The following is a 22,527-nucleotide window of genomic DNA, read 5'->3' as shown; positions in this document are numbered from 1 at the left end:
GATCAAGCAGCCTCGGTATACGGCATCCCGACCTTTAATAGATCTGACCGCGTTGCTTCTGAACAAAACTTCGGGCTCCAGCACGTATTCCTTTACAAATTAAACACTGATGCTTAAACACAGATATTGTTGATTAAATTAAGTTTTAATGCTTTAATATACTGATTTAAGTTTATTTTTCACCCTTTCTAGATTGGATTTTGCGCTCGTTTCTTTCTCATCTTTGTAGATAATTGGTATGGCTTTGATTAACAATAAAGTAGGTTTTATACACATATGAAAGTACCTTCAAATATGTGAGTTCCACATAAACCGCGTGTATTTAATTTAGAAGACTATCAATTTGCTCTGTGTATTATACAAATATAGGCCAAATGTAGGGTAAACGTGACAACGGACTTGTTTTTTAGTTCACCATCGTTGGAGCAGGGCAGGCAGGAATGTTTGTAAATTACTTTGAAAAACTATCACTTAGATTCAGGTGCAACACTTCCGCATGTGAAAGAAATACACTTTTTTGAATCTTGAAGTGGTTTATTAAATTTTAGATTATGTTTGTTGCACGATTAGCATGTCAAATATCCTCCACGGACTCTTGGAGTCACGCGAGGGCCTGGGCTCTGCCCCTCCTGCAATTTGTTGACTCGCCCACTTCTAGATGAGAATCAAACAACTGAGTTATTGTGGTATTTTATTTTACCACATGTAATCCCGTGGCGTATATTTATTGTGTTTTAGTTTTACTCTTTGCGGTTTCATAAATCATGAATTTTATCTTGCGTAACTAACTGTAAACTGGCAAGTTGTTCTTCGGTGAAACGCTCTGTCTCCCATTAGGTCAAGTCTGTCCTATGTAAAACTGCTAACAGTAAATGCAGTAAATAAATGACTCACTCACGGCCGGCAAGGAATAGAGTGTCCCAGGGCGGAGGCTAGCAACAGAAACCGTGTGCAGTATAAACAAACCAGGGCAGTCCAATTCTCCCACCTGCGTAAGGGAAGAGATGGGCTAATTCCATTGTGAAAAGGTCATCGTCCAACAGGCCCACTGTAAACAGCGTCCATTCTTTGGGGGAGGCAGACCCGCACCCCCTTCCTATCACACGGCAGTAAGGAATGTCCCTGCTGCAGAAGAATGTGGGAAGCCGAACACCACGGGTTCGAGTGTGGGAAGGAGCACGCGACTTTATAAGCCCTGCGCAGTTTATAGACCGAGGCGGCCATGAGTGGTGCGCAGCTGCGGCAGTGAGCACAATGTAAAAACGTGTTCATTTAGTGTTGTGATTATCTTTCTCAAAACAGACTACTTTAGTTCTCCAACAGCAATCTGTTTACATTCGATGATGTTACTGGGTTGGAGTTCCTTTGGTGACGTACTTCCTCCAGCTTGAACCTTTCTCAGTGTGACTACACTAGGGCCGGCATTGAGGCGCAGTACTGGACAGGTCTCTCCCCACCATGCACGGTGAATTGGCCAAAGAGGAGTCGGTGTCCAGTGACACCTGTACAAAAATCAGTATTAACTTTGGAGCCCATGCTCTGGCTGTCCACATGTTTCGCAAGGCCTACTCTTCAGTTGTATGTTGCTACCTGCTGAAGAAGAGCTTGAAAAAGCCCTAAATAGCACGGCGGTGAAAATGGATGCATGAAAAGAAGTGCAATCCACATTTACAAACAGGGAAAACAAGCACTGGCAAAGCCAATAGCTCTCGCCTTTGAGAACTATTGGCTTTGCCAAAGGTTTTTAATGATGCTGTACACCGTGGTACTCACAAAAAAGTAGGGTCTGTGGAGTGGCCTAGGGCTGCATTTATACCGGCATGGTGGGCATCAGGGGACAGGTGGATATAAGGTGGGTGTAGGTGGATTGAAGGATGTGCATGGTGTGGACTGTGAGTTGTGCAGTTATTTGGAAGGTTTTATTCCATATATCCCTCTATATTATCCCCTAGTCTCTAGAAGAGACACAGATTTGACAATACTGTGCTATGCTGTATCCGAGTCACTGTACCTCTACCACACCCTAGGCTAAGGCTTCTTTTCTTGCTATTGCTACCTTTAGAGAGTCAAGTGTGCAAAGAAAGTAACTTGGTTATTGAATTGGAATGAAATAGAATCCTAGGCCTCACAATCTCCTTATTCCTTTAGTCCCTATAACAACATCCTGCTTTATTGAGAGTTCCACTAGAAGTGTTGCTGATAAAAGGAACACATTGGGTGGTTCTTCTAATTGTTCTTTGTAATGTCCATGCACACACTTCCTTTATTGCTTTTGGTTGTACCACTGTATAGTTTTAGATTCTAGTGAAAACTCCTGTGAATGTGTCCTTTCAGTTTTCAGAGGATCCTAATAAAATCTGTTATAAAGTTTTGTTGAGTTGTGAATAACAATTAACAAATATTATAGTAATGTTTATATATGTTCCATTTATGAAGACTAGTCTTTTCTCAACACTTCTGTGTTAACACTCAATACTGAACTAAAATCTGAGAAGCATGCACCAAATATTTGAGTAAATGCTATTTAAAAACAGTATGCTGCTTTCTTCAAGACCTGTGTAGAAACAGGATAGTTAAAAAGAAGTGTACCAACAAGGGCTCATGCGCGAATTACATTTTGCACTTGCCATGTGCAAGTGGTTTTGGAATAATTTTCGGGGGATTTCTGGTATTAACATTACATCACTGACGTCATAGGGATAGGGAAAAATCCATGTGTCACACAAAAAACAAGTGCAGCAAATGTATTTCTCCGGAGAGTAGTAAGGATGGAGTATGAGGCTGGTAAAACATTTTGGAGCAACCTGTCGTAAATATATTAGGAAAGAATGGCATGGTAGCACACTGCCATTCACAGAGAACACATGTTCCATTAAAATAACCACTCAATTTGCACAGACATACAGTTTTATTGATAAAACTATACAGCAGGAGGGGGGCGCTAGAGAGCCTGGAGCAAAATGGCCGCACTCTAGTGCAGCTCTGCTGGCCGAGATAACTATCCGTTTAACATCCGCGTTACCTGGCGCCATCCATGGCTGAAACAGAACAGTAATTGGTTACACAACGCTGAGAAGCACTTTGGTGGCTTTCATGGGTGCTTTGATCGCCTCTGCTTGCCATTGCCTCACTTCATCTTGCCGAGGCTCACCTGCAGTAAAATGGCGGCTCCCGGGAGCATGGGCTGATCGTCTCGTCCCTGACCGGCACAACGGAGTGGCTGCTGTGGATCTGCGGAGGGTCGCTGCTTTCTTGGACGCCTGCCTGGCCCCCGGCGCTTGGTGTGATCATCGTTGATGTCCCCGCTGTTGGTGTAGCCGGCCGCTGCTTCGCGGATTCAGGTGACGGAGGGGCGGAGGGACGCCATCTGCTAGCCGGCCTCCACCTCGGACTGCAGCTTAGGGGCAGGGCTCCACTCCTGGGGCTCGCGGACGGCGGGCCGGTGCCGGAGGTGAGGTAGTGCGGCAGGAGGCGTGGGGCAGCGCGGGGGCCCTGAGAGACTTTCTGGTGTGCTCTGGGTCCCCCGTGGGTCTGTCTGCCGGCCTGTGCGTGCAGGCTTTGGTGCTGGCCACGTCTGTGCCTGCGACGCGGCTGCCGTTATCTGGCTGGCAGCGGAGGATTCCCCTGCACACGCTCCGGGCCCGCGCAGCTACGGTGGCGGCTATACCTCTGCTGCGGCACGCTTCTGCGACCACCTTGCGCCAGGGAGTGCGCTGTGTGAACTCGGTACTGTATATTGAACATCTTTGGCTACACGCGGACTCCCGCAGTGCCTGGGGACATTTAGCAACAGCACTCGCTGGCCGCCTCTGATGATTACTCCATTGTTTGGGAACTATTGGCCTGCTGTCATGTGGATGCCTCGGCCACCCTGCAATACATAGCGTAACCCACCTGCTTGCCATCGTTATTGAGGGTTTTTGTCAAGATGCTGGCTCCATCTCCTACGAACATATTGGCGCCCACTGTGTGATGTGTGGGGTTCTGGCACTGCATGCAGACCCTCACTTGCAGCATTTGCTGATTGGCGCTGATAGCTGCTGCTAGCATATTTGGAGGCGCTGGGGGCTGACTCTGCGCTAAATGGTAGAAAGCTTGATTGCCCTGCATGTACTATACAGGGCCATGGTCTACAGTAATCCACAAGTGGCAGTCTAAATCCTACGCTTTGGCTGAGACTTCTACTGGTGCGGAGAGCGGCTTGCTTCATTGCTATCCCTGGACAGGACTGCACCTGCCTCATTGCTTCTGCGCAGTGGTGGTCTTTCGTAAGTGGTAATCTTCTGCGCAATGTGCTTTGCCCTACCACCGTCTAGCAGTGCTGGGGTCTGTGTTCTGTCGATCTGGAGAATTTTGTGCCCGTGGCCAGCTTTTATAATCCGCCGCTGGTGTAATCTCTGAAATACTGTGGCTCTCTGGCGCTGGATTGTCTCTACTTGAACTGATCTGGTCGCGTCCTGGGGCGAGTTGGTCCATTGCTCTCTAGTCCTTCAGGTACCGCCCTGGCTCGTGAGTCTGATAGCTAGCAGTCTGTCAACATGGGCTACACCAACAAGCAGCAAACCAAATTGCAGTTTGAGGCTAAGAAGCACACTAAAGCCACAACGCCCATTGCCTTGGACGCAGAGCCTGACCTGGAGGTGGGTGCAACTACAAAACTGGAGCGTATGATGCTCAGTATGCAACAAAGTCTGCACACTATTGATGCCAAGATTGACCACATTAACATGCGTATGGATACCATGGCCTCGAAGATTACGAAGCATGACTCGCAGATCGCAGAGGCTGAGCAGCGCATTTCGACCGCGGAGGACCGTGTGGAGGCGGTCAGTGCGACATGTGCTAGCATGGAAGAAATACTGGAGGTAATCAGGGAAAAGAATGAGGACATTGAAGCCTGCTCCCGCAGGAATAATCTTCACATAACTGGGGTTGCGGAGACCACCAACACCGGCCCATGGAGTCGTACATCGAAACGTTGCTCACAGCACTGCTGGGGGCGGAGCACTTCTCAAAAGTGCTAATAGTCGAGCGAGCCCACCGTTCTCTAGCTGCTCGGCCGGTCCCGGGCGCTCCTCTGCATCCTATAATTGCCAGACTACTGAATTATACGGACAGGGATACTGCGCTTCGGCTGGCTAGGGAAAAGGAACGGCTGGAGTACCAAGGGATGAAGATAGAGCTGTTCCCTGATTTCACGGTTGCAGTACAGCAAGCTCGCCGGGAATTTCAAACGGTCAAGAAAAAGTTGCAAACCCTCCGGATTCAGTATGCCATGCTATACCCTGCCCGTCTGCGCATCCAACACAATGGGAAGGCACGTATTTTCACAACACCGAAAGAAGCTCTTCAATATGTCCGGCGACCTGAACGACAGGAGATGCCACGTGAGAAGGGTGGGAACTCTGATTCGGAAGGCTGAGCACGTGTGACTTTGTTGGAGTTCCTTATAACTGTACTGCTAGTCCTGTGATGACAATCTTTTATAAGCAAAGTCTTTGATCGGTCTCTGCTCCGGGGATGGCACCTGCATTAAGATAGACATCTATAGGATATTGTCTTCTGTTTGATGGGGACTGTTCATAGATTAGCGTTTTGTCGACATAAGTTCAGGTTCTGGGAAGTACTAAACACCAGTTGCTGACTCATTGAATGGTTGGGGTTATCAGACACTGACACTTGATGGTAGGCCATGTATTGGTTAGCCTATCTCTACTTATCTCGGCTCACCCTGTCTGTACGGGGGGTCGAAGGGCTACTAGCGACCCACTATATGGGAATACCCCAAAAGGTTTTGTTTGTTGGTGGGGTCTCTTTGGGCGCCCTTACGGGGGCACTGTTTTTCTCCATTCCTTGCTTAATGTGGGTTGTGAGAGAAATGTAATTTTGTTTTTGTTATGTTCACGGGGGGATTTGCTTGCAGTATGTGTTTCCTGCTGCTGTGGGTGGGAGGGGTGGTTGGGGATCACTATCGTATTGTATTGGCATTGAGTGGACTGATATAGCGGGCACAGCTTGGTGTAACTCCTGTTTTATAGATTGTGTGATGGGTTCTGTGGCTAAAGGGTGCGGGCATGGCGGATCTGCAACAGTCTAATATTTCCTGGATTAGCTGGAATGTGCGGGGTCCTAATAATGCCAAGAAAGTGTGACAGGTACTGTCTTATTTAGACCGGCATCATATTCACATTGCCCTGTTGCAAGAGACACATCTCACTAAACAAAATGTCTCGCAGGTTGCCACTAGGTGGGCGGGGATGCGGCTGGCTGCCTCATACTCCTCATATGCACGGGGAGTTATGATCTTTGTAAAAAGGGGTGTTCCGTTTGTGCCAACACATGTGGATGAGGATGACGAAGGGCGCTTTATAATAGTACAAGGTCTGCTGTATAACACAAAACTGACTATTGTGAATTTGTATCGTCCCAATGTGGACGATCTCGCCTTTTTTGATAAACTATGGTGTAAACTCTGTCAATTACTGCCTGCGGCGGTTATCTGTGGGGGTGACCTTAACGTGGTTTTAGATCCTGCATTGGATCGGGTGTCTGCAACAGTTCTGCCCCCCCCCCCCACGAGCCGCTAAAGCTGTACAGGATGGGATGTGGTCATTGGGCCTCACTTACATCTGGCGCTTAAGGCACCCGCACACTAGAGAGGGTACGTGTCACTCATATGCGCGACAGTGTTGGTCCCGCTTAGACTACTGGCTAGGTACGCAGGAAGTCTGCACATGGGCCACGATGATAAGACATCTACCTCAGATGCTGTCGGATCACTCGCCGGTGGCTCTGGACATAACTTTGCCGTCTCACGTTCCTCCTCCCTTTCAGTGGCGCTTAAAATCGTCCTCATTACTAGACCAGGTCTTTAGAGAGGGGATCCGGGAGGCTGTTTCTGATTATTTCGCATTCAATACAGGGTCCGTTCAGACAATGGAAACGCTGTGGGAAGCATTTAAAGTATCCATACGGGGGAAATGTATCAGTCTTCAGGCCGGGGTATTAAAATCATTACGTCGCTCCATGACTATGCTAGAGGGGGAATTAGGTGATGTAGAGCGCAAATATGGTGACCGAGCAGACCCCAGTACGTTAGCGCTTATTAAAGAAAAAATAGTGGAGTACAATACAATAGCTGACCAAGAAATAAACCACATGTCACGCCGGAGCAAGGCACATTATTACGGGGAGGGTGGCCGTCCGGGCCGAGTGCTGGCTAGCCGTATCCTGGAAACCCCAGAATAGGGCACACATGGTCCAAACAATCACTACTGATACTGGCACACACTATGACACGCCGACTATTCTGCGTGCCTTTACAGACTATTATGCTGGGATGTATGCCCATAAGCCCACAGCCGATGCGGCCGAGCTCGAGCACTATCTTGAGGATGTTGCTTTGGTATGGCTGTCGCGCAGGCAGCAAGATTTCCTGATGCACCCGCTCACATTGGGTGAAGTGCGCGATGCTATAGCAGCTTTGCCAAATGGGAAAGCTGCAGGCACTGACGGATTACCGGCTGAGTTCTATAAAGAATATGTAGACCCATAGGCCCCATGTCTCCTGCAGTTATATGACGAGACATATGATGCTCAGTGCTTGCCACCCACCATGCGTGAGGCGCTAATGGTTGCGCTATTAAAGCCGGAGAAGCCCCAGACAGCTGCGAATCTTACCGTCCCTTATCATAAACACGGATGTTAAAATTTTAGCGAAAGTGTTCGCCACTCGGCTGCAATTACACCTTCCTGTTATGGTCCTTCCAGATCAGTCAGGATTTGTTCCCACTTGATCCACATCGCACAATTTACGTACGATTTTTGCAGTTATGCATGTTCGGGAGCCCAAGTTGCCAGCGGTAGCAGTCCTCCTCGACGCTGCGAAAGTGTTTGATTCGGTATCCTGGTCGTATATGATCATGGTCCTGCATCGCATGGGGGTTCCATTTGCCTTCACGAATTGGATTAAATTATTATATACCAATCCGGTAGCCCGGGTTAGGATTAATGGGCAACTATCGGAAGCGATCCCTATCCAGCGGGGTACGCTGCAGGGATGCCCATTATCGCCGCTGTTATTTGCGCTTGTGTTAGAGCCCCTGGCTTGTATCTTACGACAGCGTCATGCCCAGACGGCTTTGCGGTTTTTGCAGCGTCCGCTTGCAGTTTCCATGTATGCGGATGACATGGTGTTGTATGTCTTGGAACCGGCGAGGTTTCTTGCGCACCTTATCCGGGAATATGTTTGGTTTGAACGATTCTCGGGCCTGGGCATCAACTGGTCCAAGTCGACCATATTGCCACTCACGGAGAGTACGCAGCAATTTGACGTAGGCTATCCCTTAACGTGGTGCTCAGATGCTGTAAAATATTTAGGAATTTGGCTGTGTAGGGACCCGCAAGCCGTCATACAGTCTAACTTCGGCACAGCCATCGTGCGGCTTGAGGGGCAGGTAATAGGTGGATTAAGTTGCCGCTATCGTTCGAGGAACGGATAGCGCTGATGAAAATGGTGGTTCTCCCATGGTTTTTGTACCTTTTTTTGAACATCCCGGTGCACCTGACGCAACACTTTTTTGACAGGCTTCGCTCCCTCCTGGTCACGCTAGCCTGGGGAGGTAAAAAGCCTCATCTTAAGTGGGAGGTTCTTGCCCTCCCATATGATCAAGGTGGCTTTTCAGCGCCTGACTTTCACCTGCACTACCTTTGCGTGCAGGCGCACTATGCCTATTATTGGCAACAAGATCCAGCTTATATTCCGCATGTAGCGGTAGAGGCCGGTGCTGTGAGCCCTATACCGCTTAAGGCAATGATAGTAAACAACTATACAGTATTTGAAAAGGGGGCAGTTGATACTATACAAACTACGGCTAAGGCCTGGCGTGAACTTGGTCAGCGAGCGCATAAGTTGCCGTTATATGCACCCCATTACAAAAATGGGGTATCCCAGTGGTCAAGGACCTGGGCGCAAAATTAGTACAAAAAACAATGGTCCTGAACCAATGATTGAAAGATGCAAAAAATATTTGCTCACTAAGTTAAATCATTTACTAACTCACGAGCAGAATTACTTAAGGTGGCTCACAATATTAAATATGAAATTTAGAAAGAGAGGGACAACATCCAGTAAGTAAGTTACTATACATTTATTACTTAGAACGTTTTTGATTTCAATGTTTTAACAATAAAAACACACACAAGGTTGCTCCTGAAGGAACGTGCAAAAAGCAAGAGGTGCTAGAGGGTGAATTGGTGAGACAGAGAGAGATGAAATATAGTAATGGAAATCTTTTTGAATTCACAAAATAAATCGGTTATAATTCACCGTCAAAATTACAATTGAGAAAGAAAGAACCTGGCCACAATTCAAATCACAAAATACATTTATGTAATTTAGAAAAACCAATTAATGGTCTGGCACGAGAAAAGGGGATTATGTGTCCCAGGCGATTAAGGGAGGGGCGTCGACGTTTCGACCCGTCTTGAGGGCCTTGCGGAATTTTAACCCTTGGCCGTGCGGGTCTTCATCAGGACCGGAGGGGCAACCTGAGTGACTCGGATTAATTCGAGAGCCTATAAATTAATTAAGAGATTGACGTAAGGATGTTGTCCTATAGGTTTAATCCTGACGTCGTGGTTCCTCCACTAGGTCCCGGGCGTTCTGTGTCGCTATCGGAACTGCTCCCCAGGGAAGAGCCAGAAAAAGTAGTATACCTTCTAAAGCCACTCCTGCCTCTGCTCGCAAAAGTGCCCTGTTGTTCCCTAATGTAATATCCCTCCTGGAGGTAAGGGTACGTATTCTTTTTATCGTAGAATTTGATATCCCTGGCCACTTTATCAAGCTTTGTTGCTTGTGTATAAATATCAAATTCCTGAATACTTCTCTCTAGTCTTTCTAATGCTTCCTTTGCATTAAGTAACGCCCTATCCTCAAGGATTTCTTTTTTCAGATCAAGGATTTCTTTGGTTAAGCGTTGTACTTCTTCTACTGCTGTTTCAATCCCGAGCACCATCCAGTGCCTGGAACAGTTGTTGGACACAAAACTAAAGTTCTCCTTAAATTTAGGGTTATCAAGAAAAATTGCTGGTTCATTTCTTACTTGTAGCCCCACAGGAATTACATTCGATTGAAGATATTTGGCTAATGTATGCCCATGTAGTCGCGTCCTAATCAGTTTCTTCTCCAATCGTTCCAATTTGGAAACTTTTTCATTAAGGGTTAAATCTATACTGGTGGTTGTACCACCCAGGAAGGTGTTGCCACCTTGTTGTTGTAATAATTTATCAATGTAATCTTCACTGTATGATAATGTCTCCTTATCCGACATAATACAGGTACATGTGTTGAAATGTAGATGATAGCCTCACAGTTAACTAGGTTGATTCATTAAACAATACATGCGAACAATTTAACAATAAACATTTAACAAAAAAACCCTCGCAGGACTTGCCTGCACAAAGGTAGCCATTACAAAAATGGGGTAGCCCAGTGGTCAAGGACCTGGGCGCAAAATTAGTACAAAAAAACAATGGTCCTGAACCAATGATTGAAAGATGCAAAAAATATTTGCTCACTAAGTTAAATCATTTACTAACTCACGAGCAGAATTACTTAAGGTGGCTCACAATATTAAATATGAAATTTAGAAAGAGAGGGACAACATCCAGTATGTAAGTTACTATACATTTATTACTTAGAACGTTTTTGATTTCAATGTTTTAACAATAAAAACACACACAAGGTTGCTCCTGAAGGAACGTCATACAGTCTAACTTCGGCACAGCCATCGTGCGGCTTGAGGGGCAGGTAATAGGTGGATTAAGTTGCCGCTATCGTTCGCGGAACGGATAGCGCTGATGAAAATGGTGGTTCTCCCACGGTTTTTGTACCTTTTTTTGAACATCCCGGTGCACCTGACGCAACACTTTTTTGACAGGCTTCGCTCCCTCCTGTTCACGCTAGCCTGGGGAGGTAAAAAGCCTCATCTTAAGTGGGAGGTTCTTGCCCTCCCATATGATCAAGGTGGCTTTTCAGCGACTGACTTTCACCTGCACTACCTTTGCGCGCAGGCGCACTATGCCTATTATTGGCAACAAGATCCAGCTTATATTCCGCATGTAGCGGTAGAGGCCGGTGCTGTGAGCCCTATACCGCTTAAGGCAATGATAGTAAACAACTATACAGTATTTGAAAAGGGGGCAGTTGATACTATACAAACTACGGCTAAGGCCTGGCGTGAACTTGGTCAGCGAGCGCATAAGTTGCCGTTATATGCACCCAGCATGCCACTCCTCCACCACTAGTGAGGCTGGCATGCGGCAAACCCTCAAAGACATGGAGTTGGCCACAATGGCAGATGTGTTCCCGAGTGGCCGGTTCATCACTTCGGATCACATAAGCGCCAGAGGCAACGTCTCCGCCATGCACCTCTTTTCCTACACTAGATTGCGCTCTGCGATGCGGGCCCTTTATCCCACTTTCCCTACAGAGCCTCCGACCCTGGAGGCGCTGCAATTGCTATACACTACTACATCTAGGGCCAGGTTAGTCACCAGACTTTACAACGCATCACAGAGGGAGGTACCACCGGGAGAGTCAACCGCGTTGGCCAGGTGGAATGCTGTACTGCCGGAGCCCCTCTCTGAGAATGACTGGTTGGATAGCTGCCGTCTAACAAGTCAACTGACGGCCAATGGTAATCTAAGATTAGTACACTATAAATACCTGCATCAGCTATATTACACGCCGGTACAACTTCATCGATACGGGCTGCAGCCGGCTGACACTTGCAAGCGCTATGGAACCCCGGGGGCTGACTTCTATCATCTAGCATGGGCATGTCCCAAATTAAATGAATACTGGAGCTCAATACCGAAAGTTCTTGGTCTAATGGTTGAGGAAGCAGTAGAATGGGGCCCAAAAGTGTGTGTGCTGGGGGTTGGCGCTAAGGTGAAGCCATCCAACAAAAAGTTTGTTTCCATAGCGCTGCTAATGGCTAAGCGTAGGATTTCCCTGTGCTGGGGAAGTAGGGCAGTACCCACCACTAAGCTATGGTTGCAGGATCTGACCTACTGCTGGGATCAGTTCACATATTATGCAGAGGAACTGCCCGCCAAGTCCAAGCCGTGGGATATATGGGGACCGCTCACGTCCTATCTGTTGAAAATTGCTGACATTTGAGGCCCGAAAGCTGGTCGTTTGCTATCTTGCATGTATTCACCCTGCATTGTATTTTATGTGATTGTCATGTCTGTGGTTCCACGCGCCCTGGATGTTGTACCATGCCGCACTATGAGTTACGTAATACATGTGAATGTCACTATGTCAATGCCGCATTTTGAGCGATTGTATACTGTTTGCTGCTGTTTTTGTATGGAAAACGGAAAAGCATACATAAACAAAAAAAAAACTATACAGCTGGCAAACAATAGAGTGTGGTAATCGGCATGTCCAAGTGTATTGACTTGTTCTGATCATATCAAAATCTTTGTTTCCACCACACTTCAGCATTAGAAAAAAAAATGATTTTATGCTTTCCTAACTGCTGATAATTTCTGAAACAGTGACACCCTACAGGCTTTCATTTCACACCTCATTACCCAGCCAGATTGCCACATAAATCCTCTCAATTTGCAGTCAGAGAGATAAAAGTAAACACCAAGCTCACTTTTATAAGAATGAACAACAATCTGCTAGAAGACACAGCCTGACGTTTGGCCTCTGTCTATAAACACACAGCAAAGGTCACAAACAAAATGTAAAGGTCTCTGTTGCTCATTTACTTCGGAACTCCATCATGGTTATCCCCCCCCCCCCTTAACTTCCAGCATCTATGGCATGGGCACGAAATTGAGGAAGAATATCCTTTAAGTTATGCTATTGATAGAGGGCACTGACCATAATAAACAAGCTTGCAGACAGAACATTGTTCCTCACAGGCATGCATGATTGATGAACCGGTAGTGCTAGACATAGGATCAGTCACGCACAAAGATAGGAGGCAGGAAACATTTTCAAAGAAATACAGTGCGTTTACTGCTTCAAGAACTAGCAGACAATAGAGACCAGTTGAAAACATGTACTCTCATGGCCTTACAAAAACAGAATTTTTTTTTCAAGAAAACGAGCACTCATAGAAGAATACATGGCACCAGTTAGAGGGGTGGTAAGCAAGCTATGCTCCAAGAAAGGGTCAAGGACATGCTGGATGGCCTAAATAAAACAAACCTTGAACCAACAAAGCCATTGAATAGAAAGCAAGCAAATGTGGGGTACAAAACACAAAGCCAATAGTAAGCAATGGGCAGAATGAATTCCTAGGGAAGCTATCTGCATGTTCTCAGTGTATCTTTGCTACGCAGTCTGGTAGGCTCCGACCTAAAAAAGGAATGATACAGATATGCACAAATTTAGGGGAAAAGTGTGGGACTTTACTATAGTGAAGGACATTTGCTTGTGAGTGTGTAATTGGCATGGAGAATGTTGAAGCCTGTGTCCAGTGAGACAATATGTCACTCCTGACCTCATGTCACTATTAATTTTAGGTATTTCGATCTACAAAAGGGTTACCTAGCTAAGATGATAGACCCATACACCCACAGACCATACTTGAATGATTATGAAATTGATGAACCATTGAAACACATGGTGAGTTTATATAACGATTAAGTCACCATGCATACTTAAATAGACTGTGGTTGGTTCAATAAAAACCTCCCTTACTCCTCCTCCTCCTTCTCCTCAGGTATCAGAAAACTGAGTTGAAGAAGAAATAACCCAGCACTTGCCATTGCCCCTGCCACCCGGAACTTAGGTGCGATAGTACTATTCACCCACAGTCTGTCCTTGAATGATTCAGAAATTGATGAACCGTTGAAACACATGGTGAGTTTATGTAACGACTAAGTCACCATGGTTAATTAATTAGACTGTGGTTGGTCCATTAAAACCCACCACTCCTCCTCTTCCTCAGGTATCAGATAATTGAATCAAAGAAGAAATTATCCAACAGCTGTCATTGTGCTTGCCTCCTGGAGCTTAGGTGCTCCCTAGGTAAGCCAATTTAAATTCATTTAAAGTAGCCGTCACAGACCACCCTCTATACCCTACTAATATGAATCAGTGCTTTTGCAGTCCCCAGGATACTTCTGTCCTGAAGAGATCCTCATATTCCAAGTAGGGTCGAAACGTTGTCTGCAACTTCTAAGGATAGTCTAAATAAAGCACCAGAGAAGAATCTGGTTTGTGGTCTGGATTATTGAAACATAACCACACAAGACATCCTTATAACACTCCAATAACCTGTCATCTGATTTTTAAGTCACTATATGTTCAATAGAGCGTTGGTTATGGTCACTTCACTGGGTCACAATTGTCACTGTTTCTTCCTTTTTTAACAAACATACAAACCACTGCTTTTGCATTGTAATTAAAAAATTGGAGTGATATGATATGTCTGAAACCATGAATAAATGTATTACTCATTTGGGCTGAAGTAAGTATAAACTATCATATCCCTCAGGCTACTTTCTTCTCAGAATGAATAAATGATGCATTGCTACAATTGATTAAGGGTAGATGTACTCTACCTTATGCCTAACTCAATTTATCCTTTTTTGTTTATTATTAAATCAAAGAAAAGTAAAAGCTGGTGTAAAAATAATTTTACTGAAAAATGAGTTCCCTGTGAACAATTATTGCTAGGTAATAGCTAATACCCAGTTTACATGGACGTATGGGTCGCTCTTGTGTTTTTTGAAACAGTGAGACAATATGGACCTGATGTAGAGGTGAACGGTAAAGGAATATACTCTTATTTGTTGAGGAAGTGCTGAATCCCCATGGATTCCATCTCTACCATAAATATATTATGGAATAATTCCCTGAACCATAAGGATAGTATAGCAGTGATGATTAGTACCGTCAGAAGATTCTCTCCATTAGATGACTTTCCAGTGGTGGTTTAATCAAATCCTTCAGATTTCAGGGAAAGGTGATAATGCGTAATCTTTTGAGAGTCAGTGGTAATGTAATTTCTTCCTTTAGTATAAGTTACACTGGCGGATTCTCCATCGAGGGATTAGCCATGCCACAGCACAACAGTGTCAACTCCTCCAGAAGAGAATCCCTTAGTGGAAATTACACTTGTGAAGGCACATTTGAAATTATCATCATCATTCATAGCTTTATTTTGGTTAAAAACCATAAAAGCACAAGTATATAGTACAAAAAATACAATGATAAAAATTCACAATACATGCTCAGCCATAATACAATAGGTAAGATAGTTAAAATATGCTTAAAAAGCAATATCAACAATAAAAACAGTTAATAATCGGGAAGAGGAACAATAGATCTGTAGATAAAACAACAAAATACTACACATGGTTTGCCTAGATCATTGCATTTCTTACGAACCACATGGAGAGAAGAAATCTCGAAGTGGCAAATAAAATAGTCTAAAAACTTCCCTGTAATCCCTAAGACCTCTTAATTTACAAACGGAAATGATCCATTTATATTGAGCCCTGTTATAAGAGGGACAGAAAAGCAAAACATGCACATCAGTCTCCTCTACATGCTCGCAACCAGGGCAGGGGCACCACCTAGATGACGAGGGCATCCATTTGTTTGTGAAAGCCCGCAAAGGTAAAGATCCGTGTCTCAACTGGAGATAAAGTTTTTTTGCTAGCAAGGGCTGGATGTCATCTAAAAAAAATTCAAAAACATAATATTCCTTCACCTCCAAAAATTTAAGAGACAGCCTGCCCATGCTAGAGTCCAGATCACGGAGATTCAGGTGATGCTGTTTGAGAATACCCCCCAACGCCCTCTAGCTAGTCAAAGTGCAGGATATTTCTGGTGAGGTCCACAAATCTTCCCTATGTATGTCGTAGCAGAGTTGTTTAACATGTTTAAGCCATGCAATTTTGCCCGATCCCCTTATAGACAAAAGGTCGACTAACTCCTCCTTGTAGCTTAATAACTCTGGAGTAGACCAAAGTCTCCTCCAGTAAAACAGAGGTCGATGAAGAATAGTCTCCTGAATAGGGAACAATCCCAAATCCAGTCTTAGGGGGATCAAAGGGGTACTCTTAGGGAGATTTAAGAGACCTCTTAGTAAAATTATTTTCAGTGATGGACATGGAGCTGGCGTTAACATGGCCCCAGAGCTCTACACCATACAGTGCCGCTCCCCTAGCCTGAGCCCTATATATTTCCACTAGGGGACCCACGGGTTTATAAGAACATTCATTAAAAACCTTTAAGATTCCACCTGATGATTGTATTAACTTAAGATTAGCCTTGACCATATGGAAATCCCACTCCATCCTGTCATTCAGGGTAGCTCCCAAGTAATCAAATGTAGAAACTTTCTCGAGAGAACATCCCTCCAAATGCAGACGGGGATAAGTTGATGGTTTGGAATTAAAAACCATATATTTGGTTTTAGAAAGGTTCAATTCCAAATTTCTCAAAGAGCAGAAAGAACAAAAGGCCTCCAGTGTTCGCTGGGCTCCCATTGGAGATTTTGAAAGTAGGAGGGTGACATCAGCGAACATTAGGGCCGGTATTCTGCGTGCTGCTAAAATCTGGGAATCAAGATCCTTTGCCTCCAAAAGATGAGTAATCAAACCGTTGATGAAAAAAGTGAATAAGGTGGGGGCCAACACACACCCCTGCCTAACACCCCTGTCCACCGGGAAGGGCGCAGAGAGCTCACCATTCCTACCATAGCGAACCTTTGTAAACGTTCCAGAATGGAGTCGCCTGAAGAGGTCTCAAAGGTAAGAGGGGGCGCCCATCTCGAGTAAGATTAACCAAAGCTTATCCCTCTGTACCAGGTCAAAAGCGGATCTAAGATCCACAAAGATCAGGTAGAGAGAACCCTTCCCCAGGAAGACCGTTTTCCAGTGAACCAACTGCAACCTGAACAGTTGGTCAATTGTGGAAACTCTAGGGCGAAAGCCTGCTTGGAAGGGCGAAAGAATATGGAATTCTTCCATCCAGCTTTCTAGCCTAGTTAATAGGATTCGGGCAAACACCTTCTGGAGGACATCAATAAGGCTGATAGGCCGATAACTTACTGGATCGAAAGGGGAGGCCTTTTTATAAATAGGGATGATTTCTGCGCCCTTCCAAGTATGAGGGATAGCCATACCAGAAAGAATTGCGTTAAAGTATATCAACAGGTATGGAACCCATACCGTTGGTTCCCTTTTAAATAAATCCCCAGTGATCCTATCTAGACCAGGGGCTTTACCAGAAGAAAGACTCAGTAGGCCAGCCTGGATTTCAGAAGCGGTACAGAGCAATGGATCAGAGTCCCCTGCTACGATAGGGGCATGGGAAGGTTCAACCACAGTGTCACTTGTCGGATCACTAAAGAGGGGCTTAAAGTGCCTCAACCAAACCTCCTCACTGAGACCAGGTGTTATAACTGGGGATCCTTCACTACTACCACACCTGACTAAATTCCAGAAAGTCCTGGAATCATGACTATCCAGGGCATCCTTTATATTAGCCCACCTATCTACCTCCCAGTCTTTTTTAGCTATTGATAAAACAGATTTATACAAAAATCTAGCTCCTCTGATGCTATGAGACGTCCCATGCTTCACCTCTCATAGGAGAGCCCGTTTAGCATCCTTACAACTAGAATTACCCCATTTGGCTTAGGTTTTGTTGTGATGTAAAAGAAACTAGCGGCCATTGAAAAAAGTTTTGTGTGGATAGTCTCCAGGGCTTCAAAATTAAGTAAACCCTGTCTGGCCTCCATGAGAACAGATACTTCGGCTAAATGGGTGACCACCTGTGAATAAAAAGCCGCAATTTTATTTGGGGTAGACAAAACTGAGCCCACCTAATGCGACGTCCACCAGCCACCGCTAGTAGGTTGGGTGCTACAGATTGAACTAAAGTCCCTAGGGCTCGAGCTGGATCCAGATGATGTAAAAATTCCAGACTGAGGAGATTATGGTCACTATCAACCCTGTCCACTATGGTAAGGGATTTAAGATGAGACCAAAGCTCCACAGATACCAAGAAGTAATCAATGGTTGAACTTTTGCCCAGTCTGTTATAAGTATGCTTCCCGGGGGTATCTGGGGCAAGTCTACCATTGCAAGCTCGCAATGAATGAGATACTACGAGCTTGTTAATTTCAATAACCAGAGGTGTAAAACGCAGAACAGGGTACATAAGACAGTCCTGTATATTCCAGGCTAGATCTACTTCGGAAGTAACAGAGGGTATGCCAACCAAGGGTTCAAAGTGGCAATTAAGATCACCACCAATGATCTTATATGGAAGTGCAGAAAACAAAATCAGGAGGTCATTGAGGGCATTAAGAATGGTAAGTCCAAGATGTAAAGGAGTGGGGCGCAAGTAGATATTAATTACTAGTATCGAAGTACCATCCCCGAACTTCAGAATTATACAAAGAATATCCGGGGAATGGTAATCAATAACACTAACTGTACACCCCAAGTTGGTAGCCACCCAAGTACATAGACCCCCCGAGGGACGCACCCTGGCACCCTGCACAGCCGGGACATTATAAGAAGCAAAACCAACCTTGACCGGGGTAGTCGTCATCCAAGTCTCTTGAAAGAGACAGAGGTCGTACTGATCTATCAGTGCCTCCCAGTCAGGGTTGGAAAGTTTAGTACCCAGCCCGCTACATTCCATGACCCTATTAAGGAACCAGAGTTTGCATCTTCGGGGAAGCTAGGAGATACAATCTCTGAACTTACAGAATAACCTCGGTGAGGTATTGGAGACAAACCTACATCATCATCAGACGTACCAATATTGAAGCCAGAGGGGGTCACGGGTGCTTTAACAGCGCAAGCCATAGAAAGACCTCCCTCTACCCTCACCCCCTCAGGGTTTAAAAGTAATAGGCCGACGATAAAGTGGACCAGTTGCCCCCACACAGGGAACTAGTCAAGCCTCGATGTCCAAGCAGCCAAAAGAGTTAGCAACAGGAATACTATAAGCAGCAGTGTGTGGACCAAAATGGGGGTTCCTTAGATCGGACCTTACCAAGCCAACTGGTCGTTGATAGAAATAACTCAGAGGCAAGGGTAAAATTAAACTCTGGGAAGACCGATCATGCCATTCAAGAATAAAATTGGCCCTCTAGGATCCCTGAAATTAATAATAACACAATCCCCACCTTTGTTTTTTTGATTCACTCCCAGCCATCCCACCCTTCGCACGAACAAAATTTCCCCGGAACTCCCTCTTGGTAAAGATCTATAAGTATTCAACCAATGGGTAACCTTATTCTTCAATTCGTGGTAGGATTCCTGGCGTGCACCAGACAGTGGGGGAACACCTGTAAGAACCACCACATATGGCGAGGCCTCTGGAGGTAAGTGTGGAGAAAGTGATGGTGGTTGTTGCCCAGTACTATGAACATTCCCATCTTTAAATTGGGATATAAAAGCACTATCCTCTCTCCTCCTACCCGATGCTGGATTAAAAAGAGTAGAAGGAGGTGGAGGCATACTAGGAACAGGTATAGGTGACCTAGCAGGTAAGGGGGGTCGGATACGCTGAGACCCAAAGTAGGAGGGGGTATGATCATACCAGGCAATGACCGTGCCCCACTGTCATTAGAACCGAGGGGCAAGCAGTAGAGCTGGTACCTTGATGGCTAGGCATAAAAGTTGTGGTGGGCTTGTGGGAAGTCCCACTCCCAGAGGGGGCAGCCAGAAACCCAGATGGTTTACTGTTAATTAAAGATACCACTCGATCAATCTTACTCATCAGAGTTTTAAATTGAGAATTGATGAGTGATTCCAGTTGGGTTTGTAAATCAATTAGAAGATGGGTGGCCCATATCGGAGGTGTTAGAGGGGCAGACAATTGAGCTGGACCTGCATTGAAAGATGTTCTGAGTGCAGAGTTATTCGTAAGAGATTTAGTACATGGCTTAGCCTTCTTTTTCTTTCCCCCCCGGGGTTTTGGGTCCTAGATGTGACTTGGAGATCCTGGGGTAGTGGTGTGGTGTTAGATAGAGTACCCACAGGGCTGGCCGCAAAGATGGTTTGGGCACAGGGAAGCTCAGCAAAAGAGGATACAAGAGACAAAACCAAATTGTTGTCTATAGGAATAGAGACATTCCCAAGAGTTGGAGAAGAAATTAAACTTGAGGTAAGAGACAGACGTCGCTCAGTATTTTCAATTGCATTTGCCACCACCCCTATATATTTTTGCAACATTTTATCAATTGCCGTAAGGCTTGGAAGAGGGGTATTGAGAGGCACATTTTGTCTAGTACGAGGACGACTAGTCACTATTTTGGTTTTGCCCATTATCTCAAGCCTATTAGTGCTCAGTATAGACCAGTATCACACTCTCAAAGCAAAAACCAATACAGCAATATAACACCCCTCAATTGTTATTCCAAAATAATCAAAGCAATTGGCAACACAAAGATAGGAAATAAGATAAGTACAGCCTGGTTGCAACGTAGGCCCAGTGTCCGTTTCAATCCCACGCTTCGGGAGGCTCAGGCGCAATTTGTACGTGTCCAGGCATGCAGGAAAGTGCGTCGGTGGCTCACGGGCCACAGGTGATGCCGGGAAGGGTAATTTCTCCAAGCCCCGGTGTCCGTTTCAATACTGTGCTGCTGGAGGCTCAGGCGCGATTTGTTCACCTCCAGTCGTGCAGGAAAGTGCGTCGGTGGCTCACGGGCCACAGGTGATGCGGGAAGGGTAATTTCTCCAAGCCCCGGTGTCCGTTTCAATACTGTGCTGCGGGAGGCTCAGGCGCGAATTGTTCACCTCCAGTCGTGCAGGAAAAGGCGTCGGTGGCTCACGAGCTGCAGGTGATGCCGGGAAGGGTAGTTTCTCCAAGCCCCGGTGTCCGTTTCAATCCTGGGCTGCTTGAGGATCAGTCAGCACATCCGAGAAACCGACTGCTGATTTGAACTGCCATAAAGATTCTGTCGGGTTCAGGCAGCCACGGTCGTCAATCCCGCTGCATCAGTATGCCGCATATACACATCATTATTGCTAATTGTTAGCTCCTCTGCATCATTTTGGGACCACTCAGAGATCTGAACCTGTGAGCCCCCACAGGCCTCTCCGGTCACCGGCGGCGTGTTGCTGGTCCGTCCTTCCTTCCTCAGTAGCTGCGGCCTGGACGTAGGCGAAACGCTAAGAGCAGGAAGGCGTCACGAACATACGAGAAAGAGTCGCTCTCCGCCTCTGCCAGTCTAATCTCATCCCCAGATCAACGCGGCCCCGCTGAGGCCCTGGCCACAGCTCCGATGCTAAGCCAGGTCCATCAATTGTGTGTCTTTTTCTTTCTCGTCCTAAGTGCGCCAGGTATGCTCAGACGTGAGTCCTGGGCTCACTGTGCCACTGGAATCAAGCTATCTTGGCTGAAGAGGGGTGAAACCCTGAAACCGGTCCTAGGATGCTTGTTTACGGTCCAGTGAGGACCTGGCTTGGCAGTTCAGGCGGGACTGTTCCCATGAGGCACAGGGTCAAGACTGATTTGCATATCAGAAATTCATCTATTGAACTACAGGACATCGCACATGGATGTCCCCGCAATAGGAGATCAATCAATCAATAAACGGATCTCAGAGAAAGAACAAGGGTAACAAGATCACAATCTGCGACCTGGAGCCTGGCCATGGGTGAAGAACGGTGCTGTGAACTGGGCTGATGCTCTGATCGAAGTACCTATCTGACACAACTTTTACAGGACAACTCTTGTCCACCTTTACGCCGCTAAGGCGAACGATTTTTCCCTACATTAACGCAATTTCTTTTTTTGCACAGTATCATATAAAAGTTTTGCTACATCAACTGCTTTTTTATCAAGTAGTAAACACTCTTTAAAATCAATACACCAAAACGACAAGCTGTTTATTTACTACCTAAAAAATGAGAAGTACAGGGCAAATTGGCCCTTGATAATTCACATATTTTATAATCACTGCTATTTTTTAGAACATTCACTTTTGCTATACATTGACATTATTTCACCAAGAATGACTAGCGTAGTGGAAGTCACCTCAAGCATACTTTTACGTTAATATCACAAGGTTGACACTTTGCCGACTAATTTGCCCCTCAACAGCTGCCTATTTCTGAGCGCCCAAAAAAAAAGAAGGAAAAAAAGTGAATTGGACATCAAGTAAACAAAACAGGGTTGAGGGTTCTTAACCTCTGTTACTTTTGGTGGCTGGCTACTTTCATGACCTCGAAGTTTTTCAAGAGGGGTACCGTGCATGAAATAAACCAGCATCAGCTAGCCTTGCTCCCTCTAAATGAAACCCAGATAGCCATACATTCGTAAAGGAGCAGGATTTAGCTGGATCTGTGTCCCTGAATATTTACATTTTCCCCAGCTGCCTAAGCCAAAGTCAGGGAAGTGACGCTGTAAAGTACGCCGGTCACCGCACGTGAGAAGAGCTCTGGCGCGTGCCTTACTCCTGGGTTATGTGCCTGGCTGCAAGCATCCCCGGATTCAGAATACAACGTAGCTTGAGGTCCCCA

This window comes from Triturus cristatus, chromosome 4_1 (assembly GCF_964204655.1).
Source record: "Triturus cristatus chromosome 4_1, aTriCri1.1, whole genome shotgun sequence".
NCBI lineage: Eukaryota > Metazoa > Chordata > Amphibia > Caudata > Salamandridae > Triturus > Triturus cristatus.
Note: the sequence above shows the minus strand (reverse complement) of the source record.